General features: G+C 35.2%; 1 long non-coding RNA gene across 3 annotated transcripts; it reads left to right on the forward strand.

Annotated features, from left to right (window-relative positions):
- The first annotated feature begins 208 nt into the window (after nt 1-208).
- Nucleotides 209-17,868, forward strand: LOC102013484. Of its 3 annotated transcripts, none has more exons than XR_001232797.1 (5): nt 209-762; nt 1,073-1,150; nt 7,707-7,742; nt 15,757-15,851; nt 17,603-17,868. It is a non-coding gene; the product is annotated as an uncharacterized LOC102013484 (long non-coding RNA). The 3 variants fall into 3 exon arrangements; XR_001232796.1 differs by having other exon boundaries at nt 15,757-15,810; XR_259940.2 differs by lacking the exons at nt 209-762; nt 1,073-1,150 and adding an exon at nt 3,189-3,418 and having other exon boundaries at nt 15,757-15,810.
- Nucleotides 17,869-18,793: the final 925 nt, after the last annotated feature.

Here is an 18,793-nt window from a genome sequence, read left to right on the forward strand (position 1 = left end):
TCACATGCCCTTCCCGGTTGGGAGTAGCCACCGTTGCCTAGCTACTCCCGCCTCTAGAACTAGGACAGCCCACCGTTGCCTAACTACTCCCGCCTTTGTCCGGTTGCTTGGTTACTCCCGCCTTAAGAACTTACGCGTTTTTCCGTGCCCTATATAAGCACGGTACTTCCCGCCAATAAATGAGACTTGATCAGAATCCTGTCTTGTCTCCATTCTTCTTGTCTCTTGTCCCTTTATCATCCCCACTCCCCCTCTAGGGTCCTCCTTGATTGTACCCGCAGGCAGGGTCAAATAATGGTCACATTCATCATAGGGAATTAGTACCTGTGCGCTTTATATCTTCGTTCTTCTTTTTTTCCCATTCCCCTCCCTTGCCGTTAACCTCTCTTCCTCTCCTTATTTATAAATCTTTGTTTCCATTTTATCCTTCTTTTCTAATTTTTCCCTTCTTTCCTCACCACCACAATTCCATTACCCGTGAGTGTATGTGTGTGTGCGTGTGTGTGTGTGGTGTGTATTCTTAATGTAGCAGTCCTGACCATGGAAAAATATAATCTCAGTGTATTTTTGATTTTCACACTCCTGATGGCTAAAGATGCTGAACTATTTTTCCTAAAGTTTTTGTTCTTTTCTACTTCCTTTGTGACTCATGTCTAATCCATCTGCTTACTTTTGACTAGGTTATTTGGATTTTTGATGTGAAGGGATTTTTGGTTTAGTTTTTGTTTTTTAAAATATTCTGGATATAACATCTGTTGAAAAGTAAGTAGAAAAGAATTACTACCGTTTTGTGAGCCATCAATTTATTCTATGAATTACTATCTTTGATGTGCAAAAACTTCTTTATTTTAATGTGATTCCATGTGTCCAATCCGGTTCTCACTTAATAAACTATTGGTATTGGATTCAGGAAGTGACTGCCTGTGTCTGCCTCTTGAAACATTTCTCCTATGCTTTCTTCTAGCAGTTATACAGTTGTAGTTCTCATATTTGGGCCTTGGCCCATTTTGAGTTGATTTCTGTAAAAGTGATATCGTAATGTACTTTTAATTTTCTACATCTGTACATCTAGATTCCCTGGTGCCATTTATTGAAGAGGATGTCTTTTCTCCAACTTGCGTGGTGTTTTGGTAGCCGTGCTAAAAATCAGGTAACTGATGCAGATTTATTTCTGTGTCCTTTATCCTATATCATTGGCCTGTGTCTGTTTTTATCCCAATATAATGCTGCAATATATTTTGAATCAGGCACTGTCATACTTTTAGCATTTTTTTCTTCTTTAAAATTGCTTTGGTTACTGAGAATTTTGTACCTCAAAATGCATTTTAGTATTTTTTAATTCTATGGAGAATTTAATTGGTGTTTTAATGGACATTATATCAAATATGTAGATCACTTTTACTAATTTGGGCAGTATAGCAATATTAATTTGACCATGAATGAACCTGAGGAGTCTTTCCATGTAGTGCCTTCTTCAATTTCATTCTTCAGTGTTTATTGTAGATTTTTTTTTGCTTCCCATGTTAGGCTTCCTTAGTGGCCTATTATTTTTTAAAGCTATTCTGAATGGCATTTTTTTTTCTGATTTCTTTCTGTAGGTTCATTATTGATGCTCATAAAAATAATAGATTTTTGTGTTTTGATTTTATGACCTGCAAATTTCCCTAATTTGTTAATTAGATATAAAAGCCTGGTGGAATCTTTAGAGTCTTCCAGGAATAGAAATATGATATTTACATATGGGTAATATGACGCCTTCCTTTTCTGTATTTATCTCTTTTCCTTCTTTCTCCTACCTTTGTATAGCACTTCAAATGTTTTATTGCATGTTTTATTACATGACTCATGAAAGTGGATTATCTTGTCTGGATCATGATTTGAGAGAAAAAATATTCAGTTTTATCTGATTATTATTTTGGTTTTTGTTTTGTCACTTATAGCTTTTATTATATGGAGGTAAGATCCTTTTATACTTAATTTCTTCCAGGCTTTTATCATGCAACAATGCTAGTTTTTTTAAAAAATGTTTTCTGCATTTATTGAGATGATCATGTGATATTTCTCTTTGAGTCTGTTTATATAGTTCTATAGTTTATATCTAGATGTCCCCTCAAAGCATCTTGCACTCATAGGTGGGGCTTTGGAAGGTGACTGGACCACGGATGTGTGATACTCATCCCTGGGTTAGTATACAGAGTAGTTTACGGCTGGGTGTGATGTTGGGAAATGAAGCGAGGGGGGGGGAGGTGGGTAACTGTGGACGTGGCCTGGAATAGTTTCATCTTTCCTCCTTTCTTGATGGCTCCATGCTATGAAGTGTTAGTCCTCCACTTTGCAGCCTTGCCTTGCTGCATATGACCTGAACCCCCACAAACTATGACCCTAACTAAACTTTTCCTCCTTTGATTTGTGGTTCCTGGGTATTGTGTTTCAGCAATGAGAAAATAACTAAGACTTACACTGTATTGCTCTTATTGATTGCCACATGTTCAACTATCCATCCCTGGAAGAAAAAAAAAAATTTGATCATGGTATATGATATTTTGATGTATTTTTAAATTCTATTTCTGAAGTAGGCATTCTTAGCTATAAACTTCCTCTTAGAATGGGCATTGGTGTATTCTACAAGTTCCGGCATGCTGTGCTTCCATTTTCATTTGATTGTAGAAATTCTCAATTTTTCGCTGATGTTTTCAATGGCCCACTGTTCATTCAAAACTATATCACTGAATCTGCAAGTGTTCTTATAGTATTTATAGTTTTCCTTGCTGTTGATTTCTAGTGGCATTCCATTATGGACTTGTAAGATTCAAGAAATTATTATTTGTTAAAACTTGCTTTAAGTCCTAAAAAATGGCCTACTATATATGGAGATAAAAATATATGGAGATAAAAAGTGTGTTCTACCATTGTTGTACAGGTATGAATCTGTTATGCCCATTTGATCTACTGTACTGTTTAATTCTGGTATTTCTTTGCTAGTGTTTTGCCCTTATGACTTATCTATTTGTGAGGGTGGGTACTGATATGACCCATTGCTAATATATTGGACCTGTTTACATACAAACCTTAAAAAAAAAAAAACAGGTGATAATAGAAAGCTTCTCTCAAGTGCCAAACCCTAGACAGTGTCATAGCCCCTTCTGTTCTTCCTTTATGACAAGCACAGACCCTGGAGAGAAGTAGGCAACAGCAACAAAGCTAGAAAAACCTTTTACTTTGACAGAACTATAGAACGACATTTCTTACTTCCAAAAAACTGAAGTCATTATGATATTAAATGCTTAAACATCAAATAAAAGCCTTATAGAGAATAGAAATAACAGAAGAAAAGCAGAAATCTAGCCTTTACAAGTTGTTGCTGCTTCAGTTCATGGCATGCCTCATGAAGACAGGGATGTGCAGATATGGGAACAAGGTGAGACCAAGGCATTCCTCGGGAAAGGGACTGTGAAATAGATAAGATGGCTGGGCACGGAGTTGATAGTACTCCATACTCTCCTCCTCCCTTTGTGAAGGCCATCGCAGTAATGGAGATTGCTAGCACAAGTGAAAGGGCACCACGCCGGGGTCATTCAGGGAGCCTGCTGCACAAATGCTATGATAAGTTACCAAGCTAGACCCTGCCTTCTCTGTCTCTCTTCTATATCCCGTTCTACATTGGGGGCTCCAGAAAGAGGAGATGACAGAGGAGTGGAAAACTCTGCCATTGTCTTCCCATTCTGTTCCTCCCACACCACACATCTCACCAACAAACAAAAGGAGAGATTTGAATCGTGGAGAAATTTACACTGTTACTTGAACTGATCCAAAAGTTACAGAAGGCACTGAAGACAACTATAAAGTACATAAAGGGGATTCCATTTGGTCCACTGAAGAGGTTCCACTGGAATAAAGCAGCAAGTGTCATTTTTACATCATTTTAACATAGTCATCTCAATTAGCTGTTTATAAAATTCTAAGAGCCAACAGGGTGATCATGTACTTTTCAAAATTTCAATCTTGTTTTTCTCAATATGCAAAGTACATGGCTTTTATCATTTATGTGTAATAATTTATAATATCAATTGGCCTAACTCAAAGAAATTGTATTTTGGGCAGAGGATGTAGATCAGGGGCACAGCACCTGCCTGGCAAGTGCAACCCTGAATTCAATTGCTTGTACCAAAAAAAGAAAGGAAAAAAAAAAAAAGAAATTGTATTTTTGTAAGTTGGAAAGATAATTAAAATATAAAGGGTTTCTGAAAATAATAATTATCCTACCTAATATGTTGAATGTATAAATGCTAAATAGTTTTACATTTTAAAATGTAATAATAGTTAATATATCAATCTTAACCAGTAGTTATTAAAATTAGACCCATTATACTCATCAGAATCTAAGGCATAAAGAACCATTCAGTGAAGATAATGGTTGACATAATAAATTTGTGACTTTGGTATATAAGTGCCCTCAATCCAGTGGGGAAATACAGTTAAAAAAAAGAAGAAGGTGTTATGATGAGCTGTAGAAGATTTGGTACATTTACTATACAATAGAGAAGTGAAAATAAGGACATAAGCATGTCCAGTGGAAAATGGAAAGTTTCATTTCATTATAATAAGGAGACAGAGAGGCAAGTGTTGAAACCGTTATAAACAGGATTAGAGTCATTTCTCACGGTGTTGTGTGGGTATCACTTTTTCGAATCCTCACTATTTTTTGATATAACACACTACACTGAAAGTGTCATCGTAGCAAGGATTTTGGAGCTTGATAGGGTAAAAGAGAGTTGGTTTTGAAAATTGTCCATTGGAAGTTCACAATAAATACGTCTAACAAGCTCTTCAAGAATTAAGCACAAGCTGAACTTCATAAGAAGACTGGAAGGGGAGGAACCATTGAGACTAATTCACCTGGGGCTTGAGCAGAAAATTTTATTTGTTAAATCCTGTGCTTAGAATGAACATGGTAATCCAAACCATCTTCCCAAGTCTTTTGAAAGTTTCCTTTTGTAATTTGTAATATTCATTGACTTTTATCGTAGTAAGGAATTAGGCCACAGACATAAATTTATCTGAATTTAGGACATTTGAGTCTAAAAGAAGTCACTAAAATGAAAAAATTAAAAACATTGATGAACCAGTAATTAGTTTGTTATATTAAAAGTCTATAAAATAATTCAATGTCAATATCCTTAAAGTAAAATTATTTTAAAAAATAAAATTAACACTGTAAATAATTAGGCAAAAGAAATACAAAGCAAAGGGAAGTAAGAAAATCATAAGCTAAGAGTACAAACTAAAATTTTAGAAAACTGAAGAAGTGGAGAAAATAAATGTTACAAAACGCTTGCTATTTATGTGATCAATTGTGTTGCTCTACTTTGAGGCAGAATCGCAGAAAAAAAGACATGATATTAGTTACTATCACCAAGGATATAGAAGGGATTTGACTATAGACTCTGAAGACATTAAAAGTGTCAGTGAGTAATCTGAATGAATCCAAAGACAGATTTTATTATTTAGATGAAATCCTTGAAAAAAACAAATTGCCAGGCAAAGGTCACAACTAGAGATCATACTCATAAGTGAAATTAATCAAACATACATGTGCAAGCACCGCATTGTTTCACTAGTGTAAATCTTGAAAGAGTTAATTTAATCTTGGAGGTATGATAGACACTGTGAAATGATAGGGAACCTTTCAAGAGTAAAGGGCAACTGGGATGTGGGAAAAGAGAAGGGAAAGAAGGAGAAATTTTGTATGTATGTATATACAGGATAATTAACATGGTTGTTCTTCTCTCTGCTATTTCTATGCTGAAAGAAACTGTCAGTGAGTCTTTGGTTGATCAGTATTGCATTTCTATATCTGTTTTCATGAGAAGCCACTTTGAAGATATCAATATGTAATACAACAACCATTGTTAATTCCCTATCACCTTGTTTGTAACTCTGTGTTGTCTGTACTGTTCTTTTGATATATTGTAAAATGTTGTCTGTCTGTTAATGTTTTCCTCTTTTTATTTTTAAAATAAAAAAAATAGAAAATAAATTTAAAAAAAACCCAAAAAAACAAAAACAAAAAACAAATTGCCACAATTTAGGAACTTGAAATAGACAATTCAAATTGCTCTATAATTATACAGATGTTGAATTCACACTTGACACATCCTGAAAAGTTACCTCCAGGCCTTGACGGTTTTACCAGAAAGTTTAACTCAAGACTTTACCAAAAAATACTATCAATTTAGTGCTATCTTTGTCAAAAAAGGGACAACCATTCCCACCTTATTTAAAGCAGCTAGTTTTAGCCTGACAATGAGTCAAAGATAATACAAAGGGAAGATAAAAACTATGGTGGCTCATAGATATTAAACTTTCCTAGCAAAATTTTACCAAATAGAATTAGGTGATATATTACAGTACCTATATAGTGTGAGCTGGTGATGTTTATTACAGAAATCCCAAGACCCTTCAATATCTGAGTATCATATTAAAGTAAGTCACTCGGGCGGCTTGAGTTTTTATTATGCTCAAGAAAGTGTCATTTCAACCAGTTGATTGTTGTATTGAATAAATCTGATATAACTGTCATTTTTATATTTCCTGTTATATTATCTTATAAAAATTAATGAAAAAGTATGCAATTTTTGGTTATCTTGTATTTAATACTAGTAAGTGATTACTAGGCCATTACATGCAGAATCAATGTTTGACTAGATTAAGCAATCATTGTCAACAATAAACAGACAAACAAAATCTCAACCTTAACAGAAAACAAGGAATAGAGAGAATTTTTTCAACTTGTTTAAAATATTAAAGATAAAAAGAAAGAAAAAATGAAAACTTACACTTAATTATTTATGACTGGTAAAAATTGAATGACTCCCTTCTTAAACTAGAAGAAATATTCACTCTCAGCACTTTTATATAACTTATCACTGGAAGTTCTATTTGGAGAAGTACATCAAAAAAATGAGATAAAATCCTTACAAATCAGAAATAAATATATAAAATGCATGAGAGTTGTAGACAACATGATTATCTATGTAAAAAGCCACAAGAAATTTTCTTCAGAAAACTCTTGTATCTGATCAGGAGTATAGCAAGGTTAAATGATAAGAAATCAATATATAAAGTCAATTTTAATTTTGCACATTCTCATTGGATGCCTGGACATAAATTCAAATTAGAACATTTATGTGTAAAGCTAACAAAATATTTACTAACAAAGCAAATAGTATACAAAGCATGTATGACAAAAACTAAAAATACATACAATTTTGGTGATAGAAATCACAGAATCTAAATAAATGAAGGAGCATAATAAGCTCTTGGATTGGAAGACTAAACAGATCAAGTATCAATTCCTTTTTTTACATAAAGACAAGATCATTCTAAATTGAAATGCAAAGAAACTAGAATAGTTAGAGCATATTTGTAAGAGAGAAATCAAGTAGAAGAGAGTAATCTATCCAATTTGTTTTATATAAATTTACTTTTTATATCATCATTCAAAGCTGGATGATAATATCAAAATTATAAAATTATAAATTTACATTTTATATGAACTTACTTTTTATATCATAATTCAAAACATAATATCAACATTACAAATTTACTTTTAAATTCACATATCTGTATGTCATTTTATCACATTTATGGTGTAACAGCTAAATGAACTTACTAATGATTTCTTCATACAAAAAATTTTTTTTCAGTACTGAGAATCGAACTCAGGACCTTGTACTTGCCAGGTAGGTGCTTGTGCCACTGATCTATATCCCCTGGCCCCTTTTTTTCTTTAAAATAAAAGAAATTTCAAAAAAAGGGAAACAATTGGATGACAAAGTGTGTTACAGTTTATATTTAGATGTTTCCCAAAATCCTCCTATGCTCTTAGATTGGCGTTTTAGAAAGTGATTGGATTATACAAGTTTATAGCTGACTTGCTCTTAGTAAATGAGGTCTGGTCAGAAGAGGTGGACTGCGGGTGGGACTGAGGTGGGTTCGTTGCTCTCCCTGTCTCCTCTGTTGCCTCTGTGCTTCCTGGTGGTCATGAGGTGAGTCACTTTCCTCCCTTGCAAGCCCTTCTAGCATACTGCTCGATTCCTGGAGCCAGTTGACTATGAACTTTAGCCCTTACAGAATGTGAGGCAGTTTAAACCTTTCCTCCTTTAAATTGTGGGTTCTGTGTAATATATCTCAGTGATAAGAAAGTGACCAAGCACCAGCTTCAGAGCCAATGTACTAAAGCCAAATCTCAAAGTCCAGAAACTTACTTATATGAAGTATCCAAGCCTGTGATCTCAGAGGATGCCCAAGTGTTGAGACATCCCAGTTCCTCGGTGCTCAAGAAAACAAAGGTATTTATGAATAGACCAATTGCCGTGAACCTATCTCCCAGAATTGTAAGGAGGAAAGCCAATCTCAGTTTCTATCTGAATTTTCTGCACTAGGTCACTAAGAAACAGGTAAAAGTGGCATAATGTCAAGGTCTCTATTTTTTCATTTATTTCCCTTATTAATTTTTCTCTTCCTCTTTTGTCCTCTTTTCTCCTTCTCTGCCTCTTCTGTCTCCTCCTGTTAGATCACTTAAGTTAAACAGAGGTTAAAAGGAAAACAAAAGTCTTTGTTACTTATTTTGATAATCTAAGAAATTAAACCAGGGGAGGTTAAAAGGCTGGTTACAAATATAAGGAAGAGAATGAGAAAAGAGAGCAATGGCGGTTAGTGACTCTTTGCATTTGGGGACGTTTGTCGAGAATCTTTTGGGCAGAGGCTGGTATATGTATCTGCTGCTACATCCAAAGTAACTGCTAAACCTATCTTCTTTGTAATGCTATTTATTCTGGAGTAGCTTCAGAGAATTTTAATTATAGCTATCTTAGTTGTGAAGACCCCCATGTCATGAGGACGTGATGATGTATTTTAGGTTGAGAAGTAGGACTCTAGAGAGTTAACCATGGAAACTTCAGCACTGTACGTCATTAACAATAACTAGTGAGGGGATGGATTTTCAACTAAACTTAGGAGAAGACCTTATATTGGTATCATTTTCAGTAAGACTATTTTGGAAACTTAAAGGTTGTACTAAGTATTCCTGATTTCATCCTTGAAAGAAGCCATTTGCACTTCTTATAAATGTGGTATTCTTCCTTACATCTTTAAATATTTGACCTGATTTTTAATAAATTACATTGTATCTCTCCAAAGTTTACATGTTGAAGCCCTAACTTCAGTGTGATTGAACTTGAAGATAAAGCTTTATAGAAGGGTAAATGAAATTAAGCAAGGTCATAAGTTTAAACAAGCTGATGCTACATTGGACTAATTATATCCTTATAAGACGCTGCACCAGGATGAGAACCCTCATCAGAAATTGAATGTACTGACACTGTCTTCTTTGACTTTCCAATCTTCACCACTGTGAGAAAATAAATATCTATTGCTTAAGACAGCCTTAAGCTGTATGGCACCTGGCTACGGCCACCAAGATCTCCTGCACACCCACCCATACTGATATAACACTTTTATTTCTAAATATAATTGGTTATGTTAGGTATAATCATAATTTCATAGAGTACGTTCTGATTAGTTTTTACAATGAAATCTGATTTCCATTGGTGTTCTTCTAAAAGTCATTAAAGCTATCAATGATAGTAATAATATTTCAGATAATTTTAAAGCTTCATTTTAAAACACTATCTGTCCTTTCATTCATGTGTAATGGTAACAAGATATGAGGTTTCTCAATCATAGCCAGTATCTTACAAATCATATGATTATAGTCCTTATAAAATGGCACCTCAGTTACTAAATAAATAATGTGACATACAGAGTAATGGAATTACAAAAATCTATGAGACAGAAAAGCCACCAAGAAAATAGACAGTAGTAAAAGAATTCTGTTTTCACACAAAGAAGGTGAATGCTGAACGTGCAATCATCAGTATCTGAACATAAATTTGTCTTTTGTTTTACTGCTTTGCTGAATTATGAGTTTGGCAGATAAGACAGATATCAGAAAGAATCTTGGAAATTTTGAGTGAGACTGGTTTAAAAATTCTGGTTTAATATTGCAGATAATTTATCTATGCTGTGGGTATAAGTGAAACTTTTCTAAGTAATGGATTATTAGCCAGAACAAAAGTGATCGGAAATCTCTTTTAGTTAGTAGACAATTAGTTTATGAATAGATATTCAATGATTACCTTGAGAATGAAAACCTCTTTATCCATAGTAAGCACATTGATGACTGCCTAGGGCCTTTCATTTTAGTGTATAAAACATACTAAGTGACTGCTGCTTATCCCTGAGTGACTTCTGTGTAACATTTAGAAGCATAAATCAGTTCATAGACAAATAATGTACCAATGTTTGTGCTGGAAAATTAGCACACTTTGGACCTAAAAAAGTATGCAATCATTAAAATATACACATGTACATTTATGAAAATCAAAGTATTTAATTTTTTTCAAAAGCAGTTATTTTGTATTATATGTACAAATACTTAAATGAACATAATATCACCTAATGTTATTTGTATATCCTTATAAAGTTTAGATTATTACAACATATGAGTAAGGATAAAAACTAAAACAAAATTTCATTATATATACATAATTATATATATACATATATATGATGCTGCTTAAAATGAACTATAAAAATTGAAATATCAAACAGTCTGAACTACCTTAACAATCTTTTATAATAGGAAGAAACAATCATTTTGGTACCTAGCACCCACACTGGAAAACTACAGATATCTGTTATTTTCAAATTCATGTCTGAATTTGGGAATGACCAAAAAAAAAAAAAAAAAAAGAGAAAGAAAAGAAAACATTCCACAAAAGACATAGACAGAAGCCATATATTTCAAAGAAATAAGATTCTTTAATAAGATATAATGTTTTTAGCTATTTAAATAATGCTTTGCAGAACATTAATAATTTACTTTTAGAATATGCTATAATTACTGAGAGTAAGCAATCCATGCTGGAGATAAAAAATGAGGCTTTTCTATTTTGGCCAGGAATAACATTTTACAGAAAAAAATGTGACCTTAATATTTGTATTTATCCAATAGCATTTTCCAGGAAGGATTCATAAACCATTCCTTTATGACTAAATTCATTAACATTGAATCAAATTTGTTAGGATATTTAATATATTTTAAATTCAGTTTTATTATCCATATTTATTTTATAGTCAAATACACATATGCAACATATATATATATATAATTAGACATATGTCTAATTTTAAGTTAGACAAACATAAAATTATTTAGGTACATGATAAAAATAAACATTAAATTTAGTTTTAGAAAGTAATTTGTAATATCAATACGTCAAGTAAAACAGTGTGTATTTTTGTTTCCAATTCTATCTGAATCAAACATGATGGATTTCATCAGAAAATGACTAGCTATACCTTTCATGTATATATTTTTGTATAACATTTCAATATTTAGCATAAATTCAAATATTTATGGTAATTCTTTCCTTAATATAATCAACTTTTAGTACTCCACATACAGGAGAACCCAGAAAGCTGGAAATTCAAAATGTTTGGTTTTTTTTTTTAAGAGCAGTAATTTTGTATTATATTTGCAAATACTTAAGTGCAAACATAATATTACCCAAAGATCCTGATAAAGTTTAGATTTTTCCAACATAAAAATAAGGAAATAATTACCAAAATGTTAGTTTTTTCTTACTTTGGTCTCACCCAGTTATGTAAAAATTAAGTATTAATGTAATTTGATTTAATTGTGAATTATTAAATTTTAAAAGGATATTACAATTATAATTAATAAATAGAAGACCTTACAATTTTCAACATTATAGAATGAATATGTATAAAATATTCATTTTTACTGTTTCACTTACACACAAATTTGTATTATGGAGATTATAAACATTAGTAGAAAAAAAGATGTTTTTGTTTTTCGTCTTTTTGAGGCAGGGTTTCTCTATGGAGGTTGGACTGACCTTGAACTCACTTGTAGACCAGGCTGGCCTCAGAAGCACAGTGATCCTCCTGCCTCAACCTCCCAAGTGCTGAGATTATAGGCATGCAGCACCATACTCAGCCCAGGATAATGTATTCTTTACTCATAAAATAATTGTAGAAAATTACAAATTTCAAAGTATGTGATATTTTGCATTAATTAGTCTTATATGAAGTAGAAAATTAGATGGAGATTAATTTTGTATAACACAATCTTGAAGGAGATTCAGAAATTTCAAAGTCACTTATTCTGACAAGCCATCTACTTTTCAGGGATATTTAATGATCATTTTCATTGCAAAACCCCCTATAGTTGTGTGCTAGTAATCAAAATGTTAAACATTCTTTGAGTAATTACTTTAAAATACATATTATTTTATTTTTTTTTTAATTTTTATTTTTTTGGTTTTTCTCCAGTACTGGGAAGCGAACTCACGACCTTGCGCTTGCCAGGCAGGCGCTTTGCCGCTGAGCTAAATCCCCAGCCCCTAAAATACATATTATTTTAATGGGACTTGCAGGTATAACTTTCTTTAACCAATATTTGAAAGGTCAATAATAGTTTAATAAATTTGTCTTAGTGTTTTAGATGTACTACTTTGACTATATAGTTTTTAGTTGCACATAATGACAAAAACATATTTTGTTAGTGTGAATAATTTAAAAAGAAAATAGTGAGAGCAGTAGGAAAGGAACTAAAACAAGTAGCTACAGGAAGAGGAAGCGGAATCAGCTTTAACGAAATAAATTCTCACTGTAAAAAGTATTTTCCCAATAGGAAGACTGATGTAGGAAGTCCATTTTCACATGTATACACAGATTTGTTATATTTGGTTTAAATAAAAATATCTTCCTCCTATGTATTCTTTTTCTTTTAAAGACAAAAACAATAATCTTCTTGGAATTTCTTTTCTTCCTGTTCCAATCGGCCTCTCACATTCACACTTTGCTTATCGCAAAATGCAAATCAGCCATGATCATTTAAAGATTCCCTTGTAAATATCCCCCATGCATTCAAATATGTCAGCATATTGGTCTGAAAATGGCAATTTTGCTTTGCTTTGTTTTGTTTTTCAAAACTGCACTTTTATTACCTCTACATCTGAAGGGGTTCGTGACCAGTGTTACGCTTTTGGATACTGTCTTGGTTACTTTTCTCTTGTTGCTGAGACAAAATACCCAGTGCCCAAAATGAAGGAAGGAAAGGTTTATTTAGCTTACAGTCTGTGGAGGTTTCAGTCCATACTTGGTTGGCTCCGAGGCAGAAGATAGCAAAGCAACAAGAGCAAAGGGGGGAATGGCAGCCGAACAGCAAACAGCCAGAGCAAACCGGGGAATGGTGGCTAGCCCCTTCTTTCCCTGCCTTACTTTGTAAACAGGCTACCCCCACCTAAGGGGCGTGTAGCTCTCACATAATCTCTATGCCCTCCTCTTCCACAGGCTCAGGATGTATACAAAGTAAGCACCCTGGCGTCCTGCTGAGTCACTTAGCCAAACCCCTAGACTCCCCAAGTTGACACAATGTATCAACCATAACAGGCATTTTTTAAAAAAACAATAAATGGAGACCTTTCTTTAAGAAAAATGCACATGTTCGCTGAACAGGTAGCAAAGCACCCCACAGTCCCCGCCTCTGCTGAGGGAGCAGCCCCGAGGAGACCCACGCTGCACCCTAGAGGCATCCAGCAAAGCAGCCCCTCGGTGCCGCCCTGTCCCCGCAGCTGGGATGAGGGCAGCTTTCCCCCGAGGGCATTTTATCCTGAAAGCAGGTGCAGACCACTCGGGAGACGCTGCCCAAGGCAGACTTGCTCTTGTTGGGAGCCAAGCGCACACAACAGGCAGCGCAGATGGCTTAATCTGCAGGATGCCAAGTGTAGCTGCCCCTTGCTGCCCTTGAGCGTCCACACGGAGGTCATGACCCGGTTACTCTCAGGGGCCCCTCCAGTGCTGTCACCTGCCCATTGTGCTCCGTGAGCTCACGCACCTTGTGCACTTGGCCCCGCTCCCCTTGTAAGTGTGAACCTCGTAGTGGTTGGGGCACATGGCAATCCGTGTGCGCTCTTGTTCCAGACCCTTCAGCTGATGGGCTCCACCAGGAAGCTGTTTGGATCCTGGGGCCGACACCACCGCGGATCCAAAAATGGCAATTTTGAACTCTCCCGTCCGTCCAAAAAATGTCCCAGAAAATAAACAGAGGTCTCTTCACTAAGGGCCATGATTGCAAATGCCCAAGCCACACTTTCTGGAAGAGGTGTGGGACAGTACTCCTCCGACTGACTCACCTTCCCTCTGCCAAGAGGTCACCCTGAGTGACGGGAAGTTAACACTGAAGGAGACAGATCTGCAAGTTCAAATCTTTATTAGCTCAAGGTTTTATTAAAATGTAGCAGTCACAAAGATGGCTTTTTGGCCGGGTCTGGTGGCACATGCCTGCAATCCCAGCACTCAGGAGGTTGAGGCAGGAGGATCATTGTGAGTTCGAGGCCAGTCTCGGTTACATAAGTGAGTTCAAGGCAAGCCTGAACTGCACAGTGAGACATTGTCTCAAAAATACAAAAAAGAAAAAAGATGACTCTTAAAATACATATAGATATATATCTTTATCTTAATATTTTGTACAAACCTATCACAAAAAGACTGTTATTACCTGGTCATCATAGATACATCTATACTCTAATATTAGCCCTGAGAAAATAGCATCTTTCTCTTCTATAGGAAAGTAAGGGCAATTTTATAACTTCTCACAGACACAAACTCTTGGCTGTAATGAATGGCACAGATTCATACACCTACTCTCATGAGGACAACCAGATAATCTATAAAAAGACTTTGTGGGGCTGGGGATTTAGCTCAGCGGCAAAGCGCCTGCCTGGCAAGCACAAGGTCGTGAGTTCGGTTCCCAGTACCGGAGAAAAACCAAAAAAAAAAAAAAAAGACTTTATTTAGGCTTGATGATATGCCATAAATATAATAACATAAATTATTATAGACATATAAAAACATTGATCAAGACAGAAGAATTCACCAGAACTCTAAAGCTGATTAACAGCAAGTTCTCTCTGGTCCTTGTGGGCTTTCCTTTTCTGCTTTTTATTTAGCAAAATACTCTGCTTTTGGCATTACTTTTTTCAGTGTTGTTCTATCCAGGTTAGTTATTGGTGAAATATCTGAAACCGGTGCCCACTGTTTTGAATTAACATGGTACAAACAAGATTATCTGTACTGAAACACTGAAATGCTCTTTTAGGGTGTAGAACTGACCACATTTTCTGAAAAAAATTCCTTTCAGATGTGACCTCTTCAATTCTGGACTTCATGAAGTGTCTTGATTATTCTTCCCTTTACCCTTCTCGCAATACCAAATTTAAAAACCTGCTTTAATTCCCCAAATGAAACATTTCTTTACAGGAACACGTTAACTTTGGATTTTTGCCAAGGTATATTCATAATCCCTTAAAATATTGCCTCGGTAGTATTTACTGGCTTCTGATGTAGGCAGAGGTCAGGCTCAGTTTGTGCACAAACAATTCACTATAATAGCAGCATTTTTAGAGAAAAAATTACCAAGTAAATTTCAATGGATATTATCAACTTGGTGTTTTGATGCCTTTTCAAAGCATAACACATCCTCAGGACTGTTAGCAAACTTAACAATGTTTGTTTTCATTTAAGATAGTAAATATGCATGTGTTATAAGCAATTGTTTTACCTGCATGACTACACTTTTTCTAATCTCTCTGTTTTTTTTCCAAGCTTGGAAAATAGGCCAGATCAAAGGCAAGAAACTATAGCTGCCTTTCTTACAAGGTGGGAAAAAGCTCAAGCTATATTTATTTCATCACTAAAAGGTACATTTAGTCACAGGATAATATCCTATGACTTCCTTTGTCCCTGTACGCTTCTTTTTATGATTTTCAGTGGAAATTTTCCAGACAATGGATATCTTTCACAGCACTATATAACTAAGTGTTAATTTTATAGTGGTTGTCTGCAAATGTGAACTCGTTCATATTCTCTCAAGAAATTCCCATAAGTGTGAGGTACAGCATATCCTTTACAATCATTCATCTTAATCTTCCACCAAAGAAAAATAATGTTGCATGTGAGAATATTTTAAAGTGACTGATGAGGTTATTGAAAGAACAATAAATTGTTAGTCATAATGAAAATACATTGACCTGCTAAGCGAACAACTATCTCATCTAGCCCTATTATATTTAGGAGAAGTAGAAAGAGAGTTTAAAAGACAATGACCTCAGATCTCCTTTCCTTGGCAAAGTTGCAGGGCTTGCTGTGGCAAAGTTTTCCAGGTAGTGACTTCTGTGGGGTGCAAATGAGCCGTGCAATATGGACTTTGCCAGCATACCGCCATCCTTTCACGCGTATACCCGGACCCATAATATACTCTGTCAACATGAATTACCTCACAAGTGGAACATAATGAAAATTCTTCTCTTTTAAAACCAGAAGAAGTTAGGCTTGGTGGTGCATTCCTGTAATCCTAGCATTTGGAAAGCTGAGACAGGAAGATCGCCCTGACTTTGAGGCCAGCCTGGGATACATAAGCTAGTTCAAGGTCAGCCTACACACTACATAGAGAGAACTTGTCTCAAGAAAAAGAAAAGAAAAGAAAAGAAAAGAAAAGAAAAGAAAAGAAAAGAAAAGAAAAGAAAAGAAAAGAAAACAAGGAGGCTTTGGCTTCTGCTTTGGTCTCTATCTCTATTATTCTCCTTTACCAGCACATTATTGGAACTGACCCTCTCTCTTTCCTCCAAATGCACTGTTCTGTTTCTCTTAAGGGTCATCATTCCACCTATCCCTATCTCCAGATTTTACTCCCCAGAACTTCACAGGATAATTCTTTCATTTGAGAATCAGTTCAGTTGCTACATTTTTATTTAGGTTGGATGACTGATTAAACACTTGAGCTTGCTCCTCTGGAATATAAGAGCCGCCATACAACGGTCTCTGTCTTATTCACTGCTGCGTGTGCACAGGGCTTGTAACAGGGCAAGTGCATTAGTCAGCATGTTCACTCCTGGAACTGAGCACAGGACACACACATCTTAAAGAAGGAAGATTTGTTTTCTGATGGTCTCAGATGTTTCAGTCCAGGGTTGGCTGGCTCCAGGGCAGGACCATCACCGAGGAAGGGCACGGTGGAGAAAATTCTCATTTCATTGCAGCTACAAGCAGAGCACAGGGCAAAGCAGCGGGGAGGAAGGGTCACTCCTGTGGTCTACGCACTCTTTGAAGTGCATTTTACTTCTCTTCTAGGGGGCTCCCTAGCCAGTCAAGCCCATACTACTGCAGTAGATCAGGGAGTACCTACGGAGTCTATGTGCATTTGTTGAACGAACAACTCATGACCTCAAAGCTAGTAATTGTTGAAAGTACACAAGCAAATGTTGAACGTGCACAGTATCACAGAAGCACAGGTGCAACGGTTTTTATGAGATAGCTATCATAGTTTAGCTTATTTAGAATAATTGCAACTTAAACCAGCTATTCTCAACCAGAGACTAAAACATGCATATGAATTGTATATAAATACACTAATTTATTTTAAAGTTGAAGTGATTTTTTTGTTTTTTTTTAGTCTGCAAGTCTACAATATGGAAGACATGCCAGGAGGCAGAAGACTAAGAGACAAACTGATACTGTAAAAGACATTCTGGAGTCAGAACCTTAGATGAACTCATCTCATCTGCTCAAAATCAGCTTTAAATGTCAATGTTATCTGAAAAAACTGCCTCAGAGAAATATCTAGACTGTTGTTTGATGAAACATCTGTGTACAAAGTCTTAGGCAAGCTGATCATAAAATCAAATCACATAAATTAAACGTTTAAATGTTCAAAGACAATTTTTTGTGCATGTACTGTTTTCCACCTTTACTTTCCCAAGAAAAATAATTCTTCATGGAAATTAAAACTATCTTTGAAATTTAATGGTGTAAATATATTTTTCTTAAAATTTGGAGAATTCATCTTTTGTATACATGCTTTTCAACCTCGTTTTGATTGTGAAAAGACAACCATATTCAAGTTACATCTGTTAATGAAAATTTACTGAAGAAATAGATGGAGAAGAGAGAATATAAGAAAGTGTCATCAGAGACACAGATGATCTATATGGAGTACTTAGTGATTAAATGACCAGTTAGTCTTCCTTTCTGTTCATTATATTTTGATTGGGTGAGGTCTGTGCTGTTACTTCTGTTTCTGTTATGCACATCCTCTTTTTGCTACATTTTGAAAGTATCTTCCTTACCTAAGGATTCAGATAAAATCTGACTATAGCCAGGCAGTTAATATTAGCCAAGAGTAATTTTGCTAGACCGTATTCTCATGCCTTGTACTCCAAGTCCCCAGCCAGCTTCACTAAAGCATCCCTTTTCAGGTCCTCATCCAATAAAGTGCAGGTTGAGTAAAGTTCATGTTGTACAGATTGTGGACTCCTATATGGAAAGAGTTATCTTCTACTATTTGTTTAGAAGCAAGTTTTGCAGTTTGCCACCTCTTTTGGGATTATAGCCAGCACCACCAAGACATGGACAGGGACATTGTTATAATAACTTCCAGAACAAAGGACTTGGGAAAAAATACTGTCTCACGTAGGCATTGCAAGTTTAATATATATGTACATATGCATATGTGTGTGTGCTTTGTCTCTTAGAACCACCACAGATCACAACTGGAGTTATGCGTGTAAAAAGCCCCCATGATAAATGGATCTTTATCTACTGCAGACAGTAAACATGTACTGATTACCAAATTAACAGATAAAAT

This window comes from Chinchilla lanigera, unplaced genomic scaffold (assembly GCF_000276665.1).
Source record: "Chinchilla lanigera isolate Chin_1 unplaced genomic scaffold, ChiLan1.0 scaffold00010, whole genome shotgun sequence".
NCBI lineage: Eukaryota > Metazoa > Chordata > Mammalia > Rodentia > Chinchillidae > Chinchilla > Chinchilla lanigera.